The following is a 24770-nucleotide window of genomic DNA, read 5'->3' on the forward strand; positions in this document are numbered from 1 at the left end:
TCAGAAATAATCAGCAGACATTTTTACTGAAACCCCAGAAAACAGAGCAATTAATCAGAATATCACTGCTTTTTCTGTGAAGTTACAGTTGCTTCTATTTTACTGGCATTGCATCACATAGCAGTTTCTCCACCATGGGAGCTTTGAGGTCACTATTAATTTATGGGGAAAAGCCTTTTTTACTCTGGGTTTTCAGAAAATACACAAACAAGAACCACTCAGACATGACATAACTGAACCACAGATCCAAGCCCCTCTCAGGTTCCAGTGTCCCCTGTGGGGCCCACCAGATGTGCTGCACCCATGGAGAATGACTGGGGAGGACACAAGTACATTGAACAAGCTGTTCCAGGGGGGCAGGTGGTCTGAAACAAAAGGCAGATAAGATTGACACTTTGATGTATTTGTGTTCTGTGAAGGAGCAAAGTCAAATTAACAGTCTGAGCTCCCCAATAGCAATGGCATTGAAGGGGAATATTAATGTAGTTACCACATCTGCATCTCATTTTCCTTCAGTGTTTCCTGGTCATACTGAGTTCACCCACCGGAGAGTGACATAACAGCATGAGCTGATGGGAAAGTGTCTTGAGATGGAGTATGAGGAAAAAATATGCAGAATACACAAATACAGCAAGGACAGAGGGAGGTGAGTTGACCAAACCCTGCATTTTCCATTTATGAAAAATGATAGGAGGCATTTTTAGGACACCTCCTGTCTCCCATGCACCTGAAACAGCAGTGTTGCCAGGCTCAGTACTTAGCCACGGTCCTCTGTCACAGTCTAGCATTGCCTCTGAAGGCTTGCTATGACACAGAGGTAGACACACGCCTCCTGCGATGGTGTTAAAGTGCTGAAGCACACCATTTGCCCCCGTGGAGGGTCCCAAAGTAGCCACTGCACACATGTCTGCACAGGATCCCACTGAGTGCCCCTCTGCTGTGGGCATCTTCTGCAAGATGCCCACATAGACAAGTTCTGTGCCTTCAGGTAGGATTAAAATGGAGGAGGCTGAAGCCACCTTATTCTAAATGACTGGAGTTCAGTGCTCGTTAGATTCACAGTGATAGGCAAATTGCCTTTGCTTGCTTGAGGGCATCTGTGCTATCAGGCCATAAGTTTGTGTGTGCCAAAAGTTCACAAGTGGTGACCTAATTACCTGTCTGTAGCAGTGAGGCTGTGGTATCTGGCAGGCAGATCATGCAATACCTTAGCACTTAGGTCAAGGCACTAAGCCTTCTTAAATTGCATGTTTTAGTTGTATCTGGTTTCGTAGAGAAGTCATGGACAAAAAATTAACTGCAGCAATGGAGGTAATCTAAGGAGTTTTAAAGATTTCTATTGGATTTTATCACACTCAACAACGTGTCTGCTTGAGTTACAATTAACGGCAAAGTTCCCATTGAGTTTGACAGGGCACGTCCATGGAAATAAGAAAAAAGCATCAAGTCTTTTTTCCTAGTCTACCACCCCTCCCACTTAGAGGCACATTAAAAGAAACACTGCTACCTTTGAGAAAATGACAAGCTCATGGTCCCAGTGCGAGAGGGGTATTGGGCCTTCTGCCCCCAGGGGAGCATCATAACAGCCCAAAAGAGGTATCTGTCTGTGTCGGCCATGAGCCACAACAGGAGCCCCAAATCCTACTCCACACCAGCATTTCCCCTGAGCTGTGGGAAATCTCACAGTCAGATATAATTGGTACTTGAGTATGCTGGCATGGGTCCACCTATGTTGGGAAGCAATGTCTTTGGGAAACTGTCTTCCACCTTCAGAAAGAGCCATGTCACAGCATCCTCCACTACCAGCATCCTTCATCTGGCAGCTCTGGCTCCCTTAAAAAGGTAGACCATCAAGGACTTCTCCATGAGCAGACACACACAGTGCTGATTTGCAGCCTGCCTGTGTCACCAGTGGAAGACACCACTGATGAAATGGGATGTCCCAAGGAAACATGCGGGATGAAGTATTTCTTTGCTTCTCAGCCTGCAAGTGCCACAGCTACATTTGTTCAAATTGTGGCTGCAGACCTGTCTCCCCCCAGCACTTTGCCCTTCAGAAAAAGAGTGCAGTTTGTTAGCTGCTGCCTGGGCCAGGATGCAGCTCTCATGGGTGTGTGGGGACCAAACTCAGAAGTGGTCCTGGTGCTGCAGCTGAATGTGAGGGGAGATATAGTCTCCACTCCAGCAGGAGTCAATGGGGATGCCACTGTAGGAGAAAAAACATTCGGGTAAAGAGCTCAGTCTAAAGCTTCTTTGGTTCTATTAGATTTGTCAGTGAAATAAAATTGGAAGCTTTGCAGCATGCTTTTTGTTCTCTTCATACTTTTCTAGCTCAGTGTAGGGAGTGAAGAGGTGCAACACAAAGATTATGAGTGACAGGTTGATACAATGATTAAGCACCGTGGCTTATTTTCATTGTTAGACCAACTAAGCATAGCTAGCAGGTAATAAATCTGAGCTGCAATTAAAGGTCTGTGGCACTTTTACTAGATGAAGTTCAAATTCACAGACCTAATTCCTGTTCCTAGACCTTGGTATCATATTAGAGGTGTGAGATTTTATTCTTACCTTTTTCATCAAAGATGACAGAAACTGCACTGGAGGCAGTGATCAGATTGCTCTCCTGCCACATGGCAGCATGAACCTCAACTGCAGCAGCAGCAGCAGCAGCAATGTCATTTAAGGGGTCTGTACGTTTTGATCCTGGTGGCTCCAAACACAGACTTCATCCTAAGTCAGAAGGCTGGTCTAAGCTCTGTCTGAAGCTTAGAAACTTCATCTGTCAAATGACAAAGTACCCCTTAGCTCTGTTTCTGGTCATTTATTCAAAGGTGCTAGAGTAGCCTTTTGTAAGTTTTAAATCTTGATGTAAGGGAAATTAGCCATTGTTCTCCTTCAGGATCCCAGATTCACTACTATTAGCATTCAAAAATAAAATGAAGTTATGGCCAGCTGTGAAAACACTAGCTAAAGAAGTTGCAGATGTTCCTAGGGGAGCTACTGAAATATTTTGGCACTTTTGCTCTGTCGTTAAAAACAAAACACGATAGTCAGTTAGGGCTGCAGCGTGAGTTCAAGGGGACAGAGAAAAACAGGAAAGCATTGAACAGTGCTAATAGCGAATGTGGGTTCAGCCCTAAAAAAAGTTTGCAAAAGCACCAGCATGACTCCAGCTCCCAAGCCTCATGCTCTACCCTGACTGTGGCATTTAGGTCCTGGAGCTTCAAGAGTGGCTGCAGAGAAGTCAGGATTGCAGCAAAAGCATTTGCTGCACAGTCACCAGTGTGAGCTAGAGACAGCTTTTAACAGGGCTTGGCACAGGATAACGGATGGCAGCAGGCAGGTATAATGGTCTGGCAAATACACTGCTATGGGTAAACTACTTCTAGCAGCCAAACTTGATCAACCTAGCTCAAGTATCTCCACAAGACACTACTCTACTTCAAGCTAGCTCCAATATTGGCAATAGGGATATAGCCTGAGACTCAAAGGAGACCAAGAAGCTTATAAAAATATAAAAAAGGGGCCCCTAAGGCACCCTTGAAATGTTTACTTCTAAGAGCAGGGCCTAAGCTGTTGTGCATGTTACAGAAAAGAGTAAATTGCTCTGCCTTAAGCCAGCCAGGAGGAAGCTTCATTCCAAGAGCAAATAGTTCCCATCTCCAAATTCTTTCATCTTCCTCTGCCTGCTTCATTCTGGCTCATCTCTAGTTTTACTCTTCTGTCCAGATGCTGTGGGGAAACTCTAAGGATTGAAAGATTCTGCCCTAATTCTCCCTGAGGAAAAGAAATGAGATACATAGCCAAACAGGTGAGGAAGATGCAATCAAAGCAAGTGTATGGCCCAGAGATAGGAAGGTGAGTATGACAAGGTAGCGCTGGGAAAAAAGTGGGGCTTACCCATTCATAAAGCCTGCCTTGGAAAAGGAGGCAGAGCCAAGAAGCAGTAACTGGTCCAGTGCACATTAATGCCTTACCTGGGAAGGGGGAACCTGTGTAACGCACTATGCAGAAGGCTCCAAGTCCAGGTAGCAATGTACACATGAACTGTAGTCACAGAACTATCTGTGAGAGCCATCTTGTGCTACCACTCACCAGTATTCCGCAAGTTAACAGCCGGGCTGACGTTAATTAGAAACACTTTTGCCTTTTCTAATCCCTAATAGGTCATGTAATCCATGCCAAATGAATTGCAGGGTTTTTCAGAAAAATAGATTGTAAAAAGCTCTTTCATCTACTGGAGAGGTTTGAATAATTGGACATTTCTACTGGAAAATTAATCTCTGATCTAATAGACATCACATAGCTGAAATTTTCCTCAGTGTTCACTTCTGCCCAGACAACCGAGCACCATGCTGTATCCTCCACAAACAAAATGTCCATCCAAGAAAAAGAGGTTACTGCACTCAGTACAGTACTCAGAATCTTGATATGCCACCAACTATGCATGACAAATGCTGGAAAGGAGCAAAGCCTACAAGAAGAAAAGAGCGTGCATGCTCTGGAGAGGCAGAAGGGTCCCAGCGCACAATGTTTAAGCCTAGCTCCAAATTTTCTCAGTGTTCCTGCTTTTTTGGATGGGAGTTTGGGTCTGTGTGCAGTTCTGTGAAGGAGGCAAAGAGGAAGGGAGGGAGCCTTTTCTTGGTTCCCAAACAACATCTCAGCCCATCTCAGGCTCACCCGCCAACATCTAACAAGCAAAGAGAAATAACATCACAGCTCCACAATGCTTAAGCTTGATTGAATGACGACAATTCCATGATAAATAAAAAAGAACATCAGAGCCTTCCACAGCTGCATCAACATTATCTATTAAAAAAAGCATGACACTACATGAAGTTTTGGCTGTGCAAGCCAAGAACCTAAATCAGCCACAGTTTGGAATGAGGCCATTGCTCAATTCTCGTGTAAAGCAATGCTGCCATATTGCTTACTTTCCACTGAGGTTTTCCACAAATTAACAGCTGTAGCAGACTCCCAGAAAACAGCAACCCTTTCCAAGTCTTTCTTCTCTGAAAATGTTGTTTCTTCACTTTATTCTTCCACATATGGAAGGGGAGAGGAGGGTAAAAAAAACTCCACAGCCCTATGAAACAAACCTCCAAAAAACCCAGACAGACTGTGAGAAAAATTAATCACAAAGATTGCCTGGAAAGAGAGCGGTTATCTGTAAAATTAAATCAGTGGTGGGCCCAATTTTTCTTTTCATTATACCAGCATGGTGGGATGGAGAATCAAACCCAGGGAAAATATTTCTGGAGCAGCCCTTCTGATTTATGACTATCTCAGCCACTCTGACAAGATCAGAAAACTGCTGGAATCTTTCCAGCTGAGCACCACCAAAGGCCAAATCATTCCTATTTAGGGAAAAACAAAACTTCCCTCTGCTTCAGTGAGAATAGTGTTTGGCACCAAGCACAGAGAAAACTGCCTCATTTCAGCTGGATTGCTGAAGTGCAGCTGAGACAGAAAGGTAATATCACGCTGGTGTGGGTGGCTTCAGATCATACTCTTTCCTCCTGATTGCATCTTGGACATCACTAGGTACCACATAGGGTGATGCAGAGGGATTCATTATAAGTGACAAAAAAAAACTTAAAGAAAAAAATTATTTGATTTTTAGCATGCACAGATGGCTGTTGACTCACTTGAGAGAGGAGCGATGGAACTAGCAGACTGGCAGAGGCAATGGGACTCTCAGCATTAGGAAACACAGATTCATGGAGTGGGTTGACTTCTGAAGATCTGTGAGCTGTGGTGTAGTAATAAGCAATGCCTGTGCACAGAGATGGGGCTTTCCAGCTGGTGGAGTCCTGGGTATTGCCTCCTTGTGACTACCAGCATGATGCAAAGATGTGGGTTGGTACGGGTATTTGGGTGTGCCCACTGACAGTAACACAGGGTGCTAAAGAGAACAGCAATATAAGGTCATAGAAGGTACCCAGTGCTGTGCCCTTCAGTGGCTGCTGATCCCAGGGTCACATCCATGCAGCTACAAACAGACACAAGGCCTCTGCCAAATGCAAGTCTGCTTTGGGGTGGGCTGGGAGGCTGACAGCGGTGTGAACTATCATTAAGAGAAGCCTAGCACCTTGGGAAGTCAACTGAGATGAGCCTGCACCACTTTCACTGATGCTGTTACAAACTCCTAGCTGACTTACCTGGGGTGTCAGAGGCAGGAGCAGCCCCAAGCCCAAGGGCCATCACAGGGCTGTGCTGGCTCCTCTTCCCCATCTGCTGCTGGCATGTTCTGCAGTCACAGGAGCCACACATTGCAGTCAGAAAACAGGTACCACAAAGCCAAACTTCCTAAATCCAGGCAGTGTAGAATGTGACAACATCCTGTTTGGGTCAAACAGCAAACTGCATCACATGGTGACTCACCCAAATGCACTGCTACCTGAGGAGGGAACTTATCTTACTGCAAGCCCCCTTCTCCAAGAAGTCCTTCTCTCTCCGTTTTGTTCAAGTTGGCATCTGGAGGCTTGCACGTTGTAGTTGTGATTTAAGCCATGTACAACCTATCAACAGCCAATTCTCTGTTCAGGGAAGTTTGTCTACAGATAATTTTTTTCCAAAAGTATCAGCATGCTGGCAGACCATTGGAGCACAGGACTGCTGCTTCTCCTTCAAGTACAGAAGCCTCTGCAGTCCATGTTGCTACTGCCCAGAGTCCCTCAAATTTTGATGGCCGTCTCACACCTCTGTGACCCCACTTTATTAGCCAGGTCTCATGTGATCAGTGCTCACTTCACACAGCAAGCTGGAAAAATAAACATAGCTATCTCATCTTTCAAGTATAGCCACTTCCTATGAGTTAAAAAAAAAACCAAAACACCAAACATGCAAGTAATGCTGGAGAACAAAGGTCCTGACCATTTCTTCTGACTCAAATTTTAAAAAAAGGTTGAAATATCAGTTTACTACTGAGGGGCTCTGTCCTCAATACACTCCCCAGCCTCAGAGATGTTCTGTTATACTGTTCACTAATTGTTTTCAGTGTTTGATGTGAATATTTTTGGCAGTTGGTTTGTCATGAATTGACACTTATTTTGTCAACCTATCTTCAGCAAAACTGCACACCCTCCCTCCTCGTAGACCTGTCAGAAACATAAAGATTACTCATTGCATGTTTCTAAGAAGCTCCTGAAGCCAGCACTCAGAGTTTGCATAACAACCATTGTCGACAATCCACCTACAGAAGCTTAAAAATACAGATTTGAATGGGTGAAGAGAGGCCGGGAGTTCTCAGAAGGACGAGTCAGATTCAGGATTTTATTAATAGAACCGGAGGTGTGCTCATGAAGGCAGAAAAAAACCCCAAAACCCACTCTCTTGTTATCTTAGTTGTCATCAGCAGTCACCTTTTCAAAAACAGGCAGGCGAGATGCAGAGTATTCCTGTAGATGAGCAAACAGAAAGCTGCTGAAGAAAAACATGAGAGCAAGATGGAGAGCAGCAAGCACCATGGATCATTCCTTGGGAAGTGCTGGGCGTGCAGTTGCCTGCTTCATGCCCGTTGGCCTTGCTGAAGGGACTTCATTTATTTTTTTTCTAACCTAGTGCCACACATGTCACCCCTGGAGAGTTAATTGCCAAACAAAGGGAACTCACCAGAAAAACACAAAGCTGTTTGTGGTGTGGGCTCCAGCGCTCTCTCCAGCAAAATAAAGCAATTATACTAATTAGAGTCCACAATAGGCACTCCCCAAAATAGCAGATTAATAGATGCGATCAGCAATGGCTCTTGGTGAGGGCAGGGAGTACCAGAGCACATGATAGAGAGAGCAATGGGTGGCTGGTGTATATTCCTGCCATGCTGCCGCAGCAGCACCTTGTCCATCCCTGCCTCCACAGGTAGGGAAGGGGCAGTGCGTCATGGCCACCTCCTAAACCCGGGCTTGCACCTCAGAGGATGGCAAGCTGCGGCACAGCGGAGAAGGTGCTGCCCTGCCTGAAGGGTTTACTACGCGCTTGTGCCACCTTCTCCCAGGTCTTTGGAGGAAGGAGGGACATTGGGGATAGTCATGAGAGCGAGGGGCGTAGGCAGGAGAGCTCAGAGAACAACAGGGACATCAGAGGTGTCATCCAGCCGTGACAAAACCTCCGCTCTGAATAAACATCAACACTGACAGTCTTTTCCAAGCCAGATCCCCAGCCTGTTAGGTTCACCATTAACAACAATCCCTGCAACTTTCTCAGCCTTGCTGTTTACACAAGCTAGAGCTTTCATACATAAAACTCTTAAATGAAAACATTAAAGAGCAGCTGGCGCCTCTTGGAAAACTCATAAAAAGTCTGTTTCCAAACAGCGTCGCTTCTATACCATAAATTTCTGTATTTCTCACTCCCCTCATTCCTTATTTCTAAAGACATTTGCATGAAAACAGGAACTTTGTTTATTAAAGAGTTCATCTGCTCCTGCTGTTAATTTCCCACCTGAAGCCAGAATCCCTCGGGTATGACATCAGTAGTACAGGCTCTGGAAATGATCATGAAGTCACAAACAGCGGGTTAGGGCTCCACTCGGAGAATAAACAGCAAGAACACAGAACCTTTCCTACTGCCAAACCCCAGATCCTTATCCAGTTTTTCCTGGAGCAACATCCCATTGACTTCAGTGGGACATTGACCAAAATAAGGCTGTCAGCAATTTCTTTTTCAGCCATTCCTCCATCCTGTTCCTGCCTCCAGGGCATCAGGGACTTGCCCCATGCATCAGTTCTGGGACATGAGAAGCCCTGCCCTGGTATGTTGCCAGTCCTCCCAGTGCCACATCCTCACACTGACCTCTGAAGCAGGGGCAATCTGAAGAAGACACCACCTCACCCCTGTATCAGTTCCAGTGAGCGTCCCCCTTTTCCACTAAGCACCATGATATGACTTGTTTGGATGAAGGCCATCACACAGTCCAGGAGAGAAGCTGCTGGGATACATGAGACCAGAAGGGAGCCCTGCTGCTGCTGCTCCACACTGCACATGGCTGTGGGGGAGTGGGGCTGCCCCATGCACAGCCATAGACAGGAACAGCAGCAATGGAGACTGGGCATGACTGAGGGCAACTGAAGATCAAGGATAAATACCTTTACAGTGAGACCTATAGGAAGGAAAGATCTGTTTCACGTGCAGAGGTAGAAAAAAAGAAACACAGGAACTAAAATGTCTCCTTGTGTGCAGATGGGAAGACACAGTAAAGATGTCTTTTGTCAGAATGGATCCAGCAACACTAATCAAATCTACATTTTTCACCTCATGCTCCACGAAAAGCACAAGAAAATTACTGTAAGTTTAGAGGGCTTCATTAAATCTCTTCTCACATATAAAATCTCTGACATAGCTGAAACCCTCCCCTCCCATCACCAGGCATGCACAGCTAATATATAATTACACAGGCCAAATACTACTCTTTTTTAAACTGATACCCACGCATGCAAGTGGTGTATTTTTCATGTGATGGCTCTCCGCATGAGGCATGACGTGCTTGTGACGGATCTCTGCATGAGTGCCACGATGCTGTGTTGCTGCAGCAGCAAGTATCATCTGGCCCTACACAACCAGCATTCTTCATCCAGCAGCCTGTGGTAAGCAGGCTGCTTGCCTCACTGCCTTCCCACCCGTGGCCACATTGGCATCTAGTCTGGGCTGCTCAATACTACTGTTGAGCAGACACCTGAGGATAGATGTTTGAAGATCTACATACCTGGGAGAGTGGGATGTGGCCAAGTGGGACAGAGAGAGTCTGGTTCGAAACAAGGTTATTAACACTGCATGGGAAAGGTGGAGGCAGAATATGGCATTGATCAGATACAGTCCCTAAAGGATTTCTTCAGTTCATCCTTGTACTCCAAGCTTTAAAATCTTTACATACATAATGCTACTTTCCTTATTCAGTGCTGGTGCTGCAATCCCGAACAGTGTTTCAGAAAGACTGACTATTTGTCAAATACAAGCAGGTAATATTTGATATAGCAGAGGGGAAAGAAAAAAAGAAAAAGATATGTATTTACTCTTGCAAGTAAAACCTAAATTCTTCCCTCAGTGAAATCACTGTGATTTGATTGATCACCACAAACCTGCTGCATGGTGACAGTGCTCTGCTTTCATGACCTGATTTGGGCTTGGCTGCTGGGAGACACTGTCTGAGGGAGAGTGAGCCAAGCAGCTCTCCGGATGCATGGCATGGCACGGCACAACCACCACGTGGCTGTCCTCCCTCGGGTCCACCATCAGGTCCTGCTCCCCCCCAGCTCTCACCAGAACAGCCTGTAGGCACCACAGCCTTCCGTTTCCTTCAGTTTGGTCCATTGTTATAGCAAGTCCAAGTGTTTTCCTTGGCATATGCTAGTAGTCCCATAGTACTGTACTTCCCCCACACAGAATAAGTGTTATTTAATAGCTCTGATTATTTTGGAGAGATGTTCAGGCTTTTTTTTGAGAAGAGAATATACTGAAACTGCTTGTACTGGCTGCTTGCGCCTGTTTTTTCTGGATGGCCCTGGCTCTCTTTGTACAAAATACAAGATACAGGCCTGGGCAACTTTTCAAGAGGGGCACAGTGCCACTGTCACATGTGCCTTGTTTAAAGGAGTTGTCACCTCTGTCAAGATAAGTGTGCAAAAAAGGGAAATGCAGGCACACTGGGAAGAGGTGTTCAGGCTCTGCGCTCAGTCACTCCAAGCACGCATTCAACCGAGTCAATAAGAATTTGGTCCAAAGCAAGTAACAACAGGAGGAGCTGATAAAGGTCCTCTGGATGCTGTTATTTATCCTCTTAGCACACCTCCTGATAGCATAACTCTAACCTGTCAAAGAAGGGTTGCCCTCGTTTCTTGATGTGGATACAGGCAGACAAAGAGTAAATATTTCAGTGCAACCGAAAGTGCCTCTGACTCATCACATCATCATCATTTTTCTGGAAGCCCCTGGCTTCATCCTCTTTCCTCAGCCCTTCCCTTAGGATAGTTCATTCCAGGAGCTCTGCATTTTCTCAGAAAATCCCTAATGTTCTCTTCAGGAGTCAGTATTGTTAATTTTAAAGAGCAAGCAGGAGATGAGCCCTCCCTTGCTCTGCCTTCCAACCCTTGTTTTTCCATTTCCTTACTTTCAAATCAAAGTGTAACAAATGTTCAAGGTCTTCCTCCCACCTGCTTCTCCAAGGCAGTTTTAAATTAGCCATGATTTCCTTGTCTTCTTGGCTTCTCATTTTTTCCAAAGTCTGTACTATCAAATTCTAACGCCCTCCTTCCCTCTTTGTTATTCGAGGCAGCCCCACTTCGCTCCCTTTGTGCTGCTCATTCATGAGGACACTTCCGCCCACTCTGCTGAGCCAATATTCCCCACCTCTGTTCTGCATAAATGCTTTCATCCCCACATTAGTCTAGCTCTAACTTCCAGCAGCTGCTTTTTATTTTGGGGTGGGGGTTTTTTTGTTGTTTTTGTTTTTGTTTGTTTGTTTTGTGTGTGTGTGTGTAGTGTGTGTGTGTGTCTGTTTTGTGATCAGCCCTTCACACTCTGCAGGGCTACAGAGTCTTTCTGAAGTGAGTTCTTTCCTGGGAGTAGGGCAGATCATGGCAACAGAAGTGAAGGTTGCTTGCTGGAAAGATCATTTGTTCTCTTCAGTAATGAAAAGAAAAATAAATTGCTGCTAATTCCAAGGGGGCCCACCCTCTGCTCCGGGCATCTTTATAGCCATGAAAATTACAATGTCACTGGTATTAACGGCGAGAAACAGCAACGGCTCATCCCACTGATCCTACAGTGCTCCTGACAACAGCTTCAAATTAAATTAAGAAGCTGCCTCCCCAACCAATGCCTTCCAGTAACCTTTCACAGAGAGAAGTGGGGCCATAGGGCATGACTGGAGAGGTAGTTAACATTCAGGTTGCTGGAGGTCATGGGGGAGTGAGTCCCAGACTGGCATTTTTTTTTTAAAATGAGGGTGGTGAAACACTGGAATGGGTTGTCCAGGGGTGCCCTATCCTAGGAAACATTCAAGGTCAGGTTGGACAGGGCTCTGGGCAGCCTGATCTAGTTGAAGATAGCCCTGCTCATTGCAGGGAGGTTGAACTAGATGGCCTTTAAAAGTTCCTTCCAACCCAAACTATTCCATGATTTTATGAAATCTGGCAAGCATTCTCACAAGCAGAGCATGCCCCAGCATACAAGGATAGTGACCCATGGAGAGCTGACACAGGCCAAACAAATTCCCATAAGGTAGAAGTGGGGGCCTGGTCAACCAACCTATCCCATCTTTAAAAAGCCAGAAACACACTGCCATCAGTGAGAGCTAGCCAGTTCAGTCACAATTCAGTGACCATTCAGACCTGAGGTATAAGGGTTAAACTTGCCTGGCTTTTGAAACCCCATAATACTTGTGTGCACAAAGCTGTTACACTGCAATTTACTATGAATTGATGCTCCATTTATCTATCCATAGCCTTGGCATCTTGCAGCCCCTACACTCCTAAATCACTTCTTAGACTCTCCTTATTTAATTTTCCAGCTCTTCAAGCAAACTCTTCCACTAACAGTCTCTGCATACCTCTGAGCCCTCATCTTTGAAAATGCTGGCCCTTGTTTCACTTTCCATGCAAACATGTAAAGGCATGAAGCTGAAATGCCATGCCAGAAAAAGCAACCCGGGTTGTTTTGGTACATGCAGTGGTCAGCATGCCCTGATGGAGAGCCTACCAGTGCAGGCTGCCACATAACTAATATCCCGAGTTTCTGAGCCAGATGAGTCCTATTCCTTCTCTTGTCCAAACCACAGAGACAAGAACATCCAGCCTCTCTGACGTCTCACAGATCCTGGGATCAATGTGGAGATATGGAGAGGGGAAAGACGAAAAGCCACCAAGCTGCCCAGCAATGCTGGCATTAGGATCTGGGACATTCTCATGCTTGTGGAAGCAGTGATGCCCCTTACTGGAGTGGGCAGGCTGTGACATTTGACCGAGGGCATCTTATCTAGATGCAGTAGTTGAGACCTCCCTCTTGAACATACCTATGAGCCTCACCTACCTTGGCTGAGATGAAATCAGAGGAAAGCCTGGGGAAAATGGAATCTGAACGCAGTAAAAAGAGATATTTACATACAAGGAATAGTTGTAGCACCAAAAAAACCTATTCCTTTTTTTCTGCTAGCCTGCCACACCACTTTGAAAAATCCTTCTCATTCTGCTGGCCTTAGTCCTCTGGGTGAGGGAAGCAAAGGCATACAGCACTGCACGTTAATTCTCCTCCGATGTTCCAGTGGTGACAGTACATTTCAAACCTACTGTGTGAAAGCCCCTCTCAGACACTGAGGCAACCCTTGCTCTGCTGTGCTTCTGCACAGGTACCAGAATCAGCACCAGAATCAGCACAGAAACACATCTGTCTAGGGCTGGCATCTTTGATTTATTGATTTGTTTCGAATACATCCTCTTGCACATCCAACTCTTCCCTCCAAGGACTCAAGACCTTTGCACTTTCCTGATGACTTCATCCTTCATACTCCACTACCACAAGGTATAGGTCAGAGATCGGATGACAGACTTGACCCAAACTGGCTGACAAAGGCTTCTCATCTGTTTGGCATGGCATTCAGAGAAATCGATTCACTGAAGTGTCAATGCTGCATTGCATTCAGTAGTGGTTTCCAGGCATGCCATGAAAGGCACCATCACATCAGTGGGCTTATTGACCCATTCAGTAGAAATTCTGGTACTGAGCATCCTTCTCAGTTCACCAGTCTGAGGGTGAACTTTCATCCAATCTTTATATCAAGTATAAAGAATAAAGGTTTCAATTTTGCAGAGTTGCCTTCCCAACACTTTTCATAGGCACCCCTAAGGTCCCTTCTGAATGAAAGCAATGCCACCTCTTTCCAACATCAATGGATATTTCATCCTTTTTGCTCTAAAAATTAGCTATTCAAGGGGATACTGGCAAGCATTGAAACAGGAGCAGGTACAGATAGAAATGTGCCACTGTTGTTCGTAAAAGACAAAGCACAAGAAATTACCAGTTCCCTGAATGAGCACCCTCAGATGAAGTCACCTGTCCCTCCAGGTCCTGTCATCTTCAAGCACACAGATCAGCCCTAGACTTTCTTTCTAATTTTGCTCCATCTTACCATTGAACCAGATTTCAACTCTCACAAAGCCCATCCACTTTGTCTCCTCTCATTATCAATACTTTCCCGAGCATCTGTGTTCTCCATTTTCCTTCTCAAGTCCTTGTGAACTCATTTAGTACTTTTGCTGGTTTGCCTTGTTAATAATTATCTATTCCTCTCCTCTTTCTCACTTTTCTCCAGGGAGGAGGGAACATGCCTTCCCAGCATTAGCAGTCCTGTCCAGGAGTGTATCCCAACAGTGGACAAGTGTTAATGTCCTGCTGGTGTCCTGACCCCTCTGCCCTCAAATACCAGCCACTTGGCAATGGGGCACTTAATAAGACCACCTCACAGTGGAACCCAGGTCCCATAGCAATAACAGACATTTTCTCTATTCCTAAAATCTGCAAAAGACTATGCTCCAGGGTTTTTTTCACCACCTGCCTAGTGTGGTAAAAATGAAGACCCATTTAGGACAGATGACAGCAGATTAACAGTGTTAAAATGGAAGTCTACAGATGTTTTTGCCACTAGTGTCTGAATAAACAGGGACTTCAACAAGGCTAGATATAGTTTGGCGAAGGATGAGACCAAAGATATCAGAACTTTTCAAGTGCTTTGAATGTTTCAAGGTATACCCATCAGTAACTGAAGACAGAGTTAGGTAATTTCTTGAGATATATTTGAAGTAATCTGAAAAAGTGAGCATGAAAACTGAAAGCACTATGGAAATGTGCTCTGAATGGCTGCACTATGCTGACATAAATTCCTAAAGAAGGAATTTAGCACAGAGGAGGGAACACACACACACATATATAGACACACACATATATATACATACATACATATATATATACATATATATATATGTAAAATTCAGTTCAGAGATGGATGGTTGGTTCCAGCTCAACTGTGGTGCCCCAAAATGCCCCATTCTGCAGCCTTCTGAAATGACAGGCTGTCTGATATGAAAATCACTTTGAACTTTCATATTTCTGGTCCACAGAGTCTTTCTATAAGATTTCTCCTATGCATTGATTGCTTTTGCATATGATGACTGTTTTCAAAGCCAAGTCACATATTCAGCATATCTTCACATCGTGGTTTCACTATGCAAATTGCCTGTGCTCCTCTCTTCTACGTACTGTATCTGAAGCATCCCCTTGCCTTTTTACCTCATCGGGGGTCCCGTCAGGGCTTGCTTCCCAACTCCAAGAGCACAACCGAACATCAGCACATCCACTGAACAGACTGCTCATATGGAGAAATGCCTCACAGTTTGAGACAGAGTCTTGTCAGGTTGCCGTATAAAAAAAGCCCTACATTCATTTCTCTCGCTTGCAGGCTTGCTGCTTAGTCAGCTGTTACACTGTCGCGTAGAACTTTTGCTAAAAGAGCTGTGGTAGAAAATAGCTGATCAGTAAGTCTGAAGTGTCAGAGCTGTCTGGGTAGGTGGAGGCACTAACAGGAAGGCAGGAAACCCAGTCTGTAAGCTTAGGGCTGGGAGAGAGGAAACCGTTTCCATTCAGCACAGAGATTGCTGGGCAACACTGATGGAAGGGCTCAGGCGCAGCCAAAAGTCATTTTTTTCTCCTCTGGCTTAATGATTCCTGGTTGCTGGAACTTGGAACCCCAGGGAGGAAGAGTGGGCCAGCCTACACTGAATGCTGCTTCTTGCTCCTACCCTTGCAGCCACAGGGAATGGAGAGAGAGGATCTATAAACATTATTTCACAGAAGTATGTGTGAAATAACCCACATAAAACACCCTGCAAGACGTTTTTTAACTGCACGCTACCTGTAACACCAGCCACAATTAGCACACTAACTTATTTACATGTCATAAATCCACAGCTCACAAAGACCTGTTGTGCTGACTTTTTGCCACACACCTGAGAGCTTTGGTAAATTCGTTAAATCAGACTCTACCCTTTCTTACAAAAGGTTTCAGCAGCTCTCAGCAGCATGAAGGTAAACCACACAAAGGCTGCCTTGTCCTCCCAGACTCACAGCTCTAGCATTCACCTCTTTGCAAGTCCAAATCCTGATTAGATCTGGGAATAGATCCTGCACATGGATGTAGGCATGGAGAAAACAACGTACCAAAGACCTGGAGTTCACTAACCCCCTTGGAGCCCCCACCAACATCCCCCAGCCTGGCAGCTGCTTCAAGGCAGCTTTCAGTTTTAATCACAAATTATTCTCCTGACAGCCCACAGTAAAATTAAAACAAGTATCACAAGACAGAAAGGCTTGACATTGCTTTAGAAATTTAATGCAATATCCTTCAGAGGTTCTAGTTTGATTCCAAGAAGAGCAAACCAGTCACACAGATGCAGCAGCTGTGCCCAGAAGCACCTGAGGCAGCAGTGCCACTGGCTTCTCACACCCTGCGGTATCTGACAGCGGTTACTGCATGTCAGTGCCTCTGGCCAGTACTGCCAGTGGGCTATGCTCTGCCCTGCCCATGTACACACTGCTATAGATGTCACTGCACATTCTACATTCCTCCTCCTCCTCACTGACCAAGCCCAACAGGGAAATACTTCTCTTATAAGCAGTTTGAACCAGACACTCTCATACCAGTGTGCGTTGTGTGAGGGAAACCAAAAGCAAGTTATGTTTGAACCTGCAGTGTCCAAACAGCTTGACTAAGCCATAAAAATGCAGCTGTATCAGTACAGAGACACTCAGAAGTGTGCATTTGCTCCTGAGTATGCAGGCATGTGCTTGCAGCGTGGTTTTAGCACTGCCTGGCACACTGAAGCCTTTCTGCAAATTAGGGATGAGGGATTATTTTTCAGTTTCCCAATTGGCAAACTAAGGATTTACCCATCCCTTCATCCCTCCCACAGAGGTCTTCTGAGGATAAACTGTTATTTGAACATTTTGAAGGCTGGAAGTGCTAAAAGCCAGACAGGAGGGAGTGGTCCAGAAGCGCAAGGAAGCCGAGTACACGTTCAGCAGAGGAGTTGTCCCAGCTAATGCACAGTGAGCTCCCTTTCTCCCTGAAAAGCCACTCCAGACAATGCCTAACAAAGTGCGCATATTGCAGAGACTCATGTATTCAATTTTTCCCAGAAAAGAAGAGAGCAGTGGTGGTTTCGGCAGTGAGGGCACACCATGTATTGTGCATGGGGCTCTGCTTGGGCTCCGACTGCTCAGAGCATCACATCACCTCCAACGCCTGTCCATTAACAGAATTTAGGGCCCACTTTTCTCATTCCTTTTCCTGCTCCATTCCTGGTGACTGCCAAAGGCAGATGTTTCCACATCCCTCTTCCCTAAAATAAGGTAGCAGCATTCCTTGTATATCATGATTTAGCATCTTTAGTCAATGAGGCAGTGACCAGACAACCCAAATGGCATCATCACTCAGCAGGCAAAACCCCTAAAAAGCACAGAAATTTATTTATCTCCCCAGTACCATACTACCAAAGGGGATGGTAGGAAGAAAATGACCAGTGGTCACCTACAGCACTCACCAGACCTAACAGTACCTGTAAATCCAAATACAGAGCACCCTTGAGCTCAGCATGGCAGGGCAGGGGAAGGTCAGCATCAGGGAGCAGCGAAAGGGATGGCTATGCACACCCCCACACCACTGCCAGCTGAATCAGTGAATGATCCCCCTGTCACACATGGCCACAACCTCCACACAACTGAGAAAAGGGAAAAATCTATGAACTGCAGCCTGAAGAAAATACCCTGCAGTAGAAATCATGCTACCTTTTAGCCAAGAAAGGTGTTAATAACAAGAAGGATTGAATGGAAGAAGGAAAGATGGCTGTTCTGGACACTCCAGCAAGTTTTGCATCTCTTCCCGGGTAAAGAAGGGCAGCAAGGCTACAGAGTTGACCACCTATATTGGCATTTTTCCCACTAATTGAAGTTTCCACTCACATAAAACTATCCCATGTTAATACATTGCACTTTCATTAAAATCACATCACTTCAATTCTTTATATTTTTATTATGGCATATAAGTTAGATTGTCCAAACAAAACAAAAAAAAGTCATTACAAAATGAAATTCTGAAATTAAGTGCTCCATTCCAACTAGTTAAAAAGGGAACATTTTGAACAAAATAATTTGGTCTGTATATTTTTCTAAACAAAGCCTGTGCCACAACAAGTGCAATCCTATAAAGACCATTTGTATTAATAAAATGGTATTTTTGCAATATAAAAAACTGTTGGCAAAGTGTTCAGCTGGGTTTATTAGCGTCATTAAGAATCCTCCCACATTCCCTTATTTTTCCGTGGCTAGGAAGGAGGTACATTCAGAATTTCATTATTTGAAAATGAGGCAATAGATAAAATAAAAAATAAAGAGCAATTTGTACCGCTGTAATGGTTTCCTCTCCAAAGCTTCACAGCAGTTTAAAAAAACTCCATGATTTAACCTCCTCTCTTGCAATGTAGCTATTTCCCCCTTTTATAGCTGGGGAAAATATCTCTTGAGAGATATCTCTCTGCTCGTTTCAAACATCTGTATTCTGAGTGCCAAGAGCCTGATTTACCACAGTTTATTGTGCTCCAAATCAGTGTCTAGGATAGGTACTCAGTATTTCTAGCAAAAGAGACCACAGGCATCTCACATCAGCTATCCCAGACTCCTGGAATCTGCTAGGGAGCTGGAGTGAATTTGGGACGGTGGGAAACTCAACCCCCGTTCCTTAGCTCTGGGCTTCTTCTCAGTTTCCAGGCTCTGGGGCAGAGGAGGCAGTGCCTTTCACCTTGTTCTAGCCTTCTCCAAAAACACGGGATATTTCAGATGTTTTGTTAGGCGGGAATAAGCTCTTTGCAGAAGCATTGACTGGTTCAATTCTCTTTTGTCTGTTTTACAGTCTCTGCATTCCTGTTGGGCGACATTTAAAAACGCAGAAGAATTCCTGGTATTTAAAAAACTTCTTATTTTTAATGTTTTCTGGTGCCAAAACTGACAGACGTCTATGTATGTACGGAAAAGGCAGGAAAGCAGGGCTGTTTCTGGGGAAGAAATGCTTCTTTCATTTCCTTCCCTCTTCAACGTCGGTTGATATTAATTTTAAACCTGGCTGGCACTCCAGGGGAGTGAAAGATCTTGTTCTTTCATCCAAAAAAGTATCAAAAAGGTGTAGCTGCAATTTTAAAGCAACCCCACCAAGCCATTTAGCTCCCAAAAGGACGGTGGCTTTCCTAGCAGCATAGGGTTTGCCATATCAGATGCAGCAGACTACCAGATCACAAAGCCTTACTGCTTCATTCTAGCCATGACCCATATTTCATCCTATGCTTCAGAGGAAGAAGAAAGGCCTTCATAATGCATCCTAAACATAACCATATGGAAAAATCTTGTAGCATTTAAAAAGGGTAAGCAAATAGGGTCCCACAGAAATACTAGGACACTATAGCATTCATTTCTAAAATCCCAGTGGGGCAATTATAATGTCTTTAATTTCTATAGCGGGGAAGTGTTTTCCTGCTATATTCTATAGGCAGTTGTGATGAAAGATTTTCAGCACAATAAAGACAGGACAGAATGCAAAAAATATCCTGATGCCCAAACGTGTGAAAAAATTGAATCCTTGAACTCTACTTTTTAATGAGGGTAGGCCAGGATTCGGTCTGTACCTTTAATGTTGTATAATGACAGTAACTATAAAGACCCAGAACTACCACAAGGACCGGTGAGGCCATTAATAATAGTAATAAATGCAGTTCTGCATGAGGAAAACACCCAAGGAATTAAAAAAAAGTAATTTTAGAATATGTTATGTCCTCTGTTAAATTCCCACTGCATTTGTACATTGCGCTAGCAATTAAGCAGCAATTCCCTGTCTCAGAAAACAGGCTGTAATCCACCCTACGTTATCAGATATTGCTTAGGAGGTCAGGAATGCTCCAAATGGTGCTGCTTCTGCTGGGGTCTCCTTGCCCTTGGGGCACAGGCACCAGCCAGGCGTGGAGAGCTGCTCTCTGCCTTGAAGCTGTAGGGCAAGGACTGCCTGAGCTCCCTGGCTCCAAGTAGGATGGAGAGAGTCCACATCTCTGCCCTGGTTGCTCAGAGAGTGCAGAGGGAACAAAAGTGATACCCCTCTTGCAGAAGTGTGTACCATGGTGTTATTTGCAGCATCGAAGCTTTCCTTGGAGAAATGGTTTGCATGGAAATGGGGGAGATGTCGCCGTCCCGGCTGCTGGCACAGGGCCCCTCCTCTAGGCTGCTATAGCATGAGTCCTGCCTCACTGAGCACCGAGAGCCAGTAACCTTTCAGCCTCCCTCCTTCCCATGTACCACCAACTGCCATAGTTCTATAGATGGACAGCTGCATTTTTAACAAATATACCAAATGTTTCCCTTCCTTGTACTGTTTTTTCTGGGTAACTCTGGAGAGCAAACTGCACATTTTGCTTCTTGGTTGCACAGTTTCAATGCCCAAATCTTTTCCCCCCATAAGGCAGTAAATGCAGCTATTGTTCTGCCAGTTGGCGGGGTTACTGCTTTTTTGGAGAGCCTCGTGGACCTGGGTGTTGCTGCCAAGGTAATGCATGATGTTACACACTTTAGAAACCATCCCTCATTGTGTAATGAAACCCTACCACCACCAAACAATTTAGGACTCTGTCAGGCCAGGGAAATAACAAGCCTGGAAGCTAGAGGAGAGAAGATTAAAGCAAAGCAGCAGCATGGTTTTTAATTGTGCCTTAGAATTTCTAATCTAGTTAATGGCCCTTCCAGCCCATCTTGTGTAAAGACATGAGCATGTGGCATGTACTGAAGGAGGATCAACACTGACACACCGACAGATGCGCTTATTGGCACAAGAGACTAGATTAGGTTTTGGACTGGATTTTTTAACTTGTTAGCTAGCCAGCAGCAACTTGCTTTTTTGGAGGGGGAGGGATCAAACAATTGCTGCAGAGGGATATTTGTTCCCTGGCACTTTATCTTCTTCCATTACAGATTCTCTGTTTAAACATGAGACAATGCTGCCACTCCTTCCCCTGATTCACTGGCAATTCTTTATCCATCTCTGGTGTGCTGCTTTGGAGATTTTTTTGGCTGGAATTTGATCACCCCAGCCTGCCCTTTTACTCTCTCTCCATATTTTCCAACACTTCTGTCTCCTTCATCACTTTCCAAAGCTCTGCCATGTAGTGAAAGCCTGCAAGTTAACCAAAAGTTCAACATGTTCACCTTGATACCATGCAGTTTTGCTTGCCCATCTGAGGAGGATAAGGAGCGAGCACTTCACACCAAAAGCAAGCCGGCACGTGTGGCAAAGAGCACAGCACAGAAGGTGGACAGTGGCTGCCTGCCAAGAGAGATGCAGCTAATGTTTAACAGCACATGGATGAAAGCTAGCTCTGTTCACTTTCCTCAGGAGAGTCATCCCACAAGTTGACAGAGGGCTGTTCGCTGAAGAGGGCAGGAGTCATTTAGGACAACTGAATTCTAGCTGGTGGGAGGTGGGAGATTGCACAAGTCCCTGGAGCCTGGCCAGGATGCTGGTTAGAGGTTAGAGGTGCCATGGGTGCTCTCATTCTGATGGCAGAGTGCTGCCAGAGGTGTCCTGCCTTCCCGCCAGGTTCATAGTTTTTTGGAGTCTGAGAAGCAGCTGAGCAGAGGCCGACTGGCACACACACATCTCCCATACAGCCCACGAGTGCTCAGCCCAGTCTCCCTTTGTCATCTCACCACATCCCCATAACATAGGCAAGTGAAAGGGAGTAGAAGTTTGGGGCAATGATGGCACTGTAACTGGGCTGCACTTCTTGGTAAACCTTGTGTGTTCCTTCAAGTCTTCTCTCCTTTCTCTCCTGCTGTGTCTGGCACCACTGGGCATGGTCCCCACAGAGAGAAGCCACTGCTCGGACACCACATCGCTGCTGCAAGGGTGGCAGGAGCAGGGACTGAGACTTTGATCCAGCACAGCAGAGACACCACAGCCAGAGCTGCTGGCAGAGAGGTGCCTGCGCCTGGCTGGCTTTCCTGCAGCCACACAGCCCCAAGGTTGCATCTCTCAGGGAGGCTATTCATGGAGCAAAGGAGTAGGCTGGGGCACTATCCCTGCTTGTGGCAGCATCCCAGGTGGTGCCAAGGGATGTGCTTCCAGAAGACGGCAGCAGTCTGAGGAGCCCTTGCTAAGACCTGGCTCCGAAAGCTGATGCTCTGGGGTTCAGAGGCTGCTGTGCCTGCACCCTCCACATGGAAGGTGAACACACATCGTTTTCCTAGAGCAAACAAACAGGAGCACCCCAGCCAAATCCCTCCTAGCCCACAGGAGCAGTGCCAGGTGAAGAAGAGAACAATTCACCCACCTACAGATGAGACTGCTGTACAAACAACCGCATAGGAAATAGGTGAGCCACTTGAAGGGGCCAGTTAAGCAGGTAATAACAAGGTCTGCTCTGCTTCCACCCTCCAGAGAGCCACCAGCCCTCAGCCTGGGGGCTTGTGTGTCCCAGGAAGGAGCCGGAGGAGCTGCCAGGAGCTTCACCATCCCTTCTGAGGGCTTAAATAGCTGACATGCTTCCTGCATGCCCGCACTGAGGAGTCTTGCTGCTTCACCTGGCCAAGCTGTTCCTTCAGTGGTTTTCCAAGCACAGTACATTTATTTTTTAATTGGGTGAGCAGTAACAACCAAGACCTAAGCTAGTGAAGAGCAAGAGGGCTCTTATCAAGCCATACAGCCCCCTTGGGCCAGCATTAGCACCACTGCACCCAGCTGTGCTCCGACTCTGCATTCCATGGGAGGGTTCAGGGTCCCAGCCTGCCCCTGGGGCACAGTAAGCATGCCACAGAGTGCTAGTCTGTGCCCACAAAAACTACAGCCTAAGGCCAGGTTTGTCCTGCAGGTTTTTGCTGGTGGAACAGTGTCACTGAGGTGAATGCAGAGATGCAGCCATCTGACTTGCCAAGGCAGGACACACCTGCAGCCCTGGGAATGTTGCAGCTCTGCAAGGAAGATGGGCAGGCACTTCTCAGTCCCATGTCCCAAATGTCATCACATGGGTTTTGCTGAGCATGGAGGTCTGAGCAGAGAGGTAGCTGGCTTCTGGAAGAGGCAGATGGTGGTGGATCCTCTATCCAAAACTGCAGATTGTTGGCCCAGGGTGCAAATGGCAGTAAAAGAATCAATTTGTCTGCAGTGAGAACAGAGGGATGCCAGCTGTCAGCTCTCAACCTGACCTGCAGTTCTGAATTCTTGGTTCAGCTCCCTGTGCAGAGGCAGGACAACCTGTCCTCAGTCACAGCCCTGCTTGAATCCACACCCTTCAGATCCAAAACAAACAACAACCAGTTCCTGGTAGGGCTGAGGAGCAAACAGCAGGGCCATCAGTGAGAGCTGGGTGGGAGCTTCTGGCTCCAAGCCTGAGTGAGCTGGAGAGGAGGAGGAGGAAGCAGGAACATTGCTCTCCAGAGAAGGGGTGCAGCAGGGGTGTCAGAGAGTGCACAAGTCAGTTCATAACTGCCAGTCAGGGGATCAGCTATGCATTTAGGAGGTGCTTCCTTGTGCCAGCCATAGCTCAGCAGCTAAAGGATCGGCAGCATGACAGCAGGAGCAGTAGGCTACCAGTAGGCTACCACCTTCTCCTGGCCACCCACGGTGTTCACCCATCACTTGCATTCATACACATGTAGAAGCCCAGGGCCAGCCACTCTTCAAAGTTATGTAGCCTCAGAATGCTGATTCCTCCCTCAGCAGGGAGGAAATACAACAACATGATCTCTGGAAATGCAACAACATGAGTCCATCAGGGGAAAAGGATATACAGGACAGTAAAATACTGTATCTGTCTGTCAATGACATGTGGGAAGCTGCTGAAAGAATTTTGGAATGACCATGAGACTTTTTGAATGCGCAAACACTGAATGAGTCAAAAAATCATCTGTGTCCTACAGAGAAACGTTTTAGAAAACAAAGGAATTGGCTTCTAGCAACATGATGTAACCTTGGTTTTTCCTCCCCTTATTTTAAGTGTATCTCTGGGTGTTTGCTTTTAAAGCTGTATCCATTAATAATGTGCCTCTATATTTATTTAGAGATATGTCAAACAAGGAGCACTTATCCGTAGCTCCAGGCAACCCAACAATTTTAATACATAAACAGCTATATAAATGAGTCTCATAATCATCCAACAAAAGTTTCAGCAACAAAGAACACCATAAGCACACCGTCTCTTCTCAGGATGCTCAAAATGTGGCATCCACTTCAGCAGCCAAGGAGAATAAATAAGCTTTCCAAGGGAACTAGCTCCGGTTATTACAGATCAAATGGAGGAACAAGTTGTTTGCCTTTCCTTAACTTAAAAAAAAAAAAAAAACCAACTCACAAATGGAAAAACATGGGCCAGTTTTTCGAGCAAGCTCGGCACATTGCCCACCTAAATTACACTTACATGCAAGTGCATGCAAATGCTTAGTTTCCCTGGTCATATGCCTGAACTGCATCCACATTTTCCTCAAATGCCTTCTTGAACGCGACAGGACACGCATGAGCAGCCTCCCCAGCCTTTCAGAAACCAGAGCACGGGCACATTGGTGGAAACAGAGGAAACACCTGCATTCCTCCAAAGTACAAATGTGGCCAAAATAATGATGAGTCTGAAAAAAGACCAAGTGAAGGCAAAGGTCAGCGTGTGGGACTTTTCAGAGTGGAGGGGGCTCAGTTTGATGCTTGGCAGGAG

General features: G+C 45.7%; 1 long non-coding RNA gene across 1 annotated transcript in view; it reads right to left on the reverse strand.

The window, feature by feature from the left end:
* The window catches only part of LOC113953741, a 51088-nt gene extending 35701 nt beyond the window's left edge, over positions 1–15387 (reverse strand). The window contains exon 1 of the long non-coding RNA XR_003529999.1: positions 15274–15387. This is a non-coding gene — a long non-coding RNA (uncharacterized LOC113953741). The remainder of the gene's footprint in view (positions 1–15273) is intronic.
* Between the last annotated feature and the right edge of the window lie 9383 nt (positions 15388–24770).

Source organism: Corapipo altera, unplaced genomic scaffold, assembly GCF_003945725.1.
Source record: "Corapipo altera isolate COAL_440 unplaced genomic scaffold, ASM394572v1 2c, whole genome shotgun sequence".
In the NCBI taxonomy this organism is placed as follows: domain Eukaryota; kingdom Metazoa; phylum Chordata; class Aves; order Passeriformes; family Pipridae; genus Corapipo; species Corapipo altera.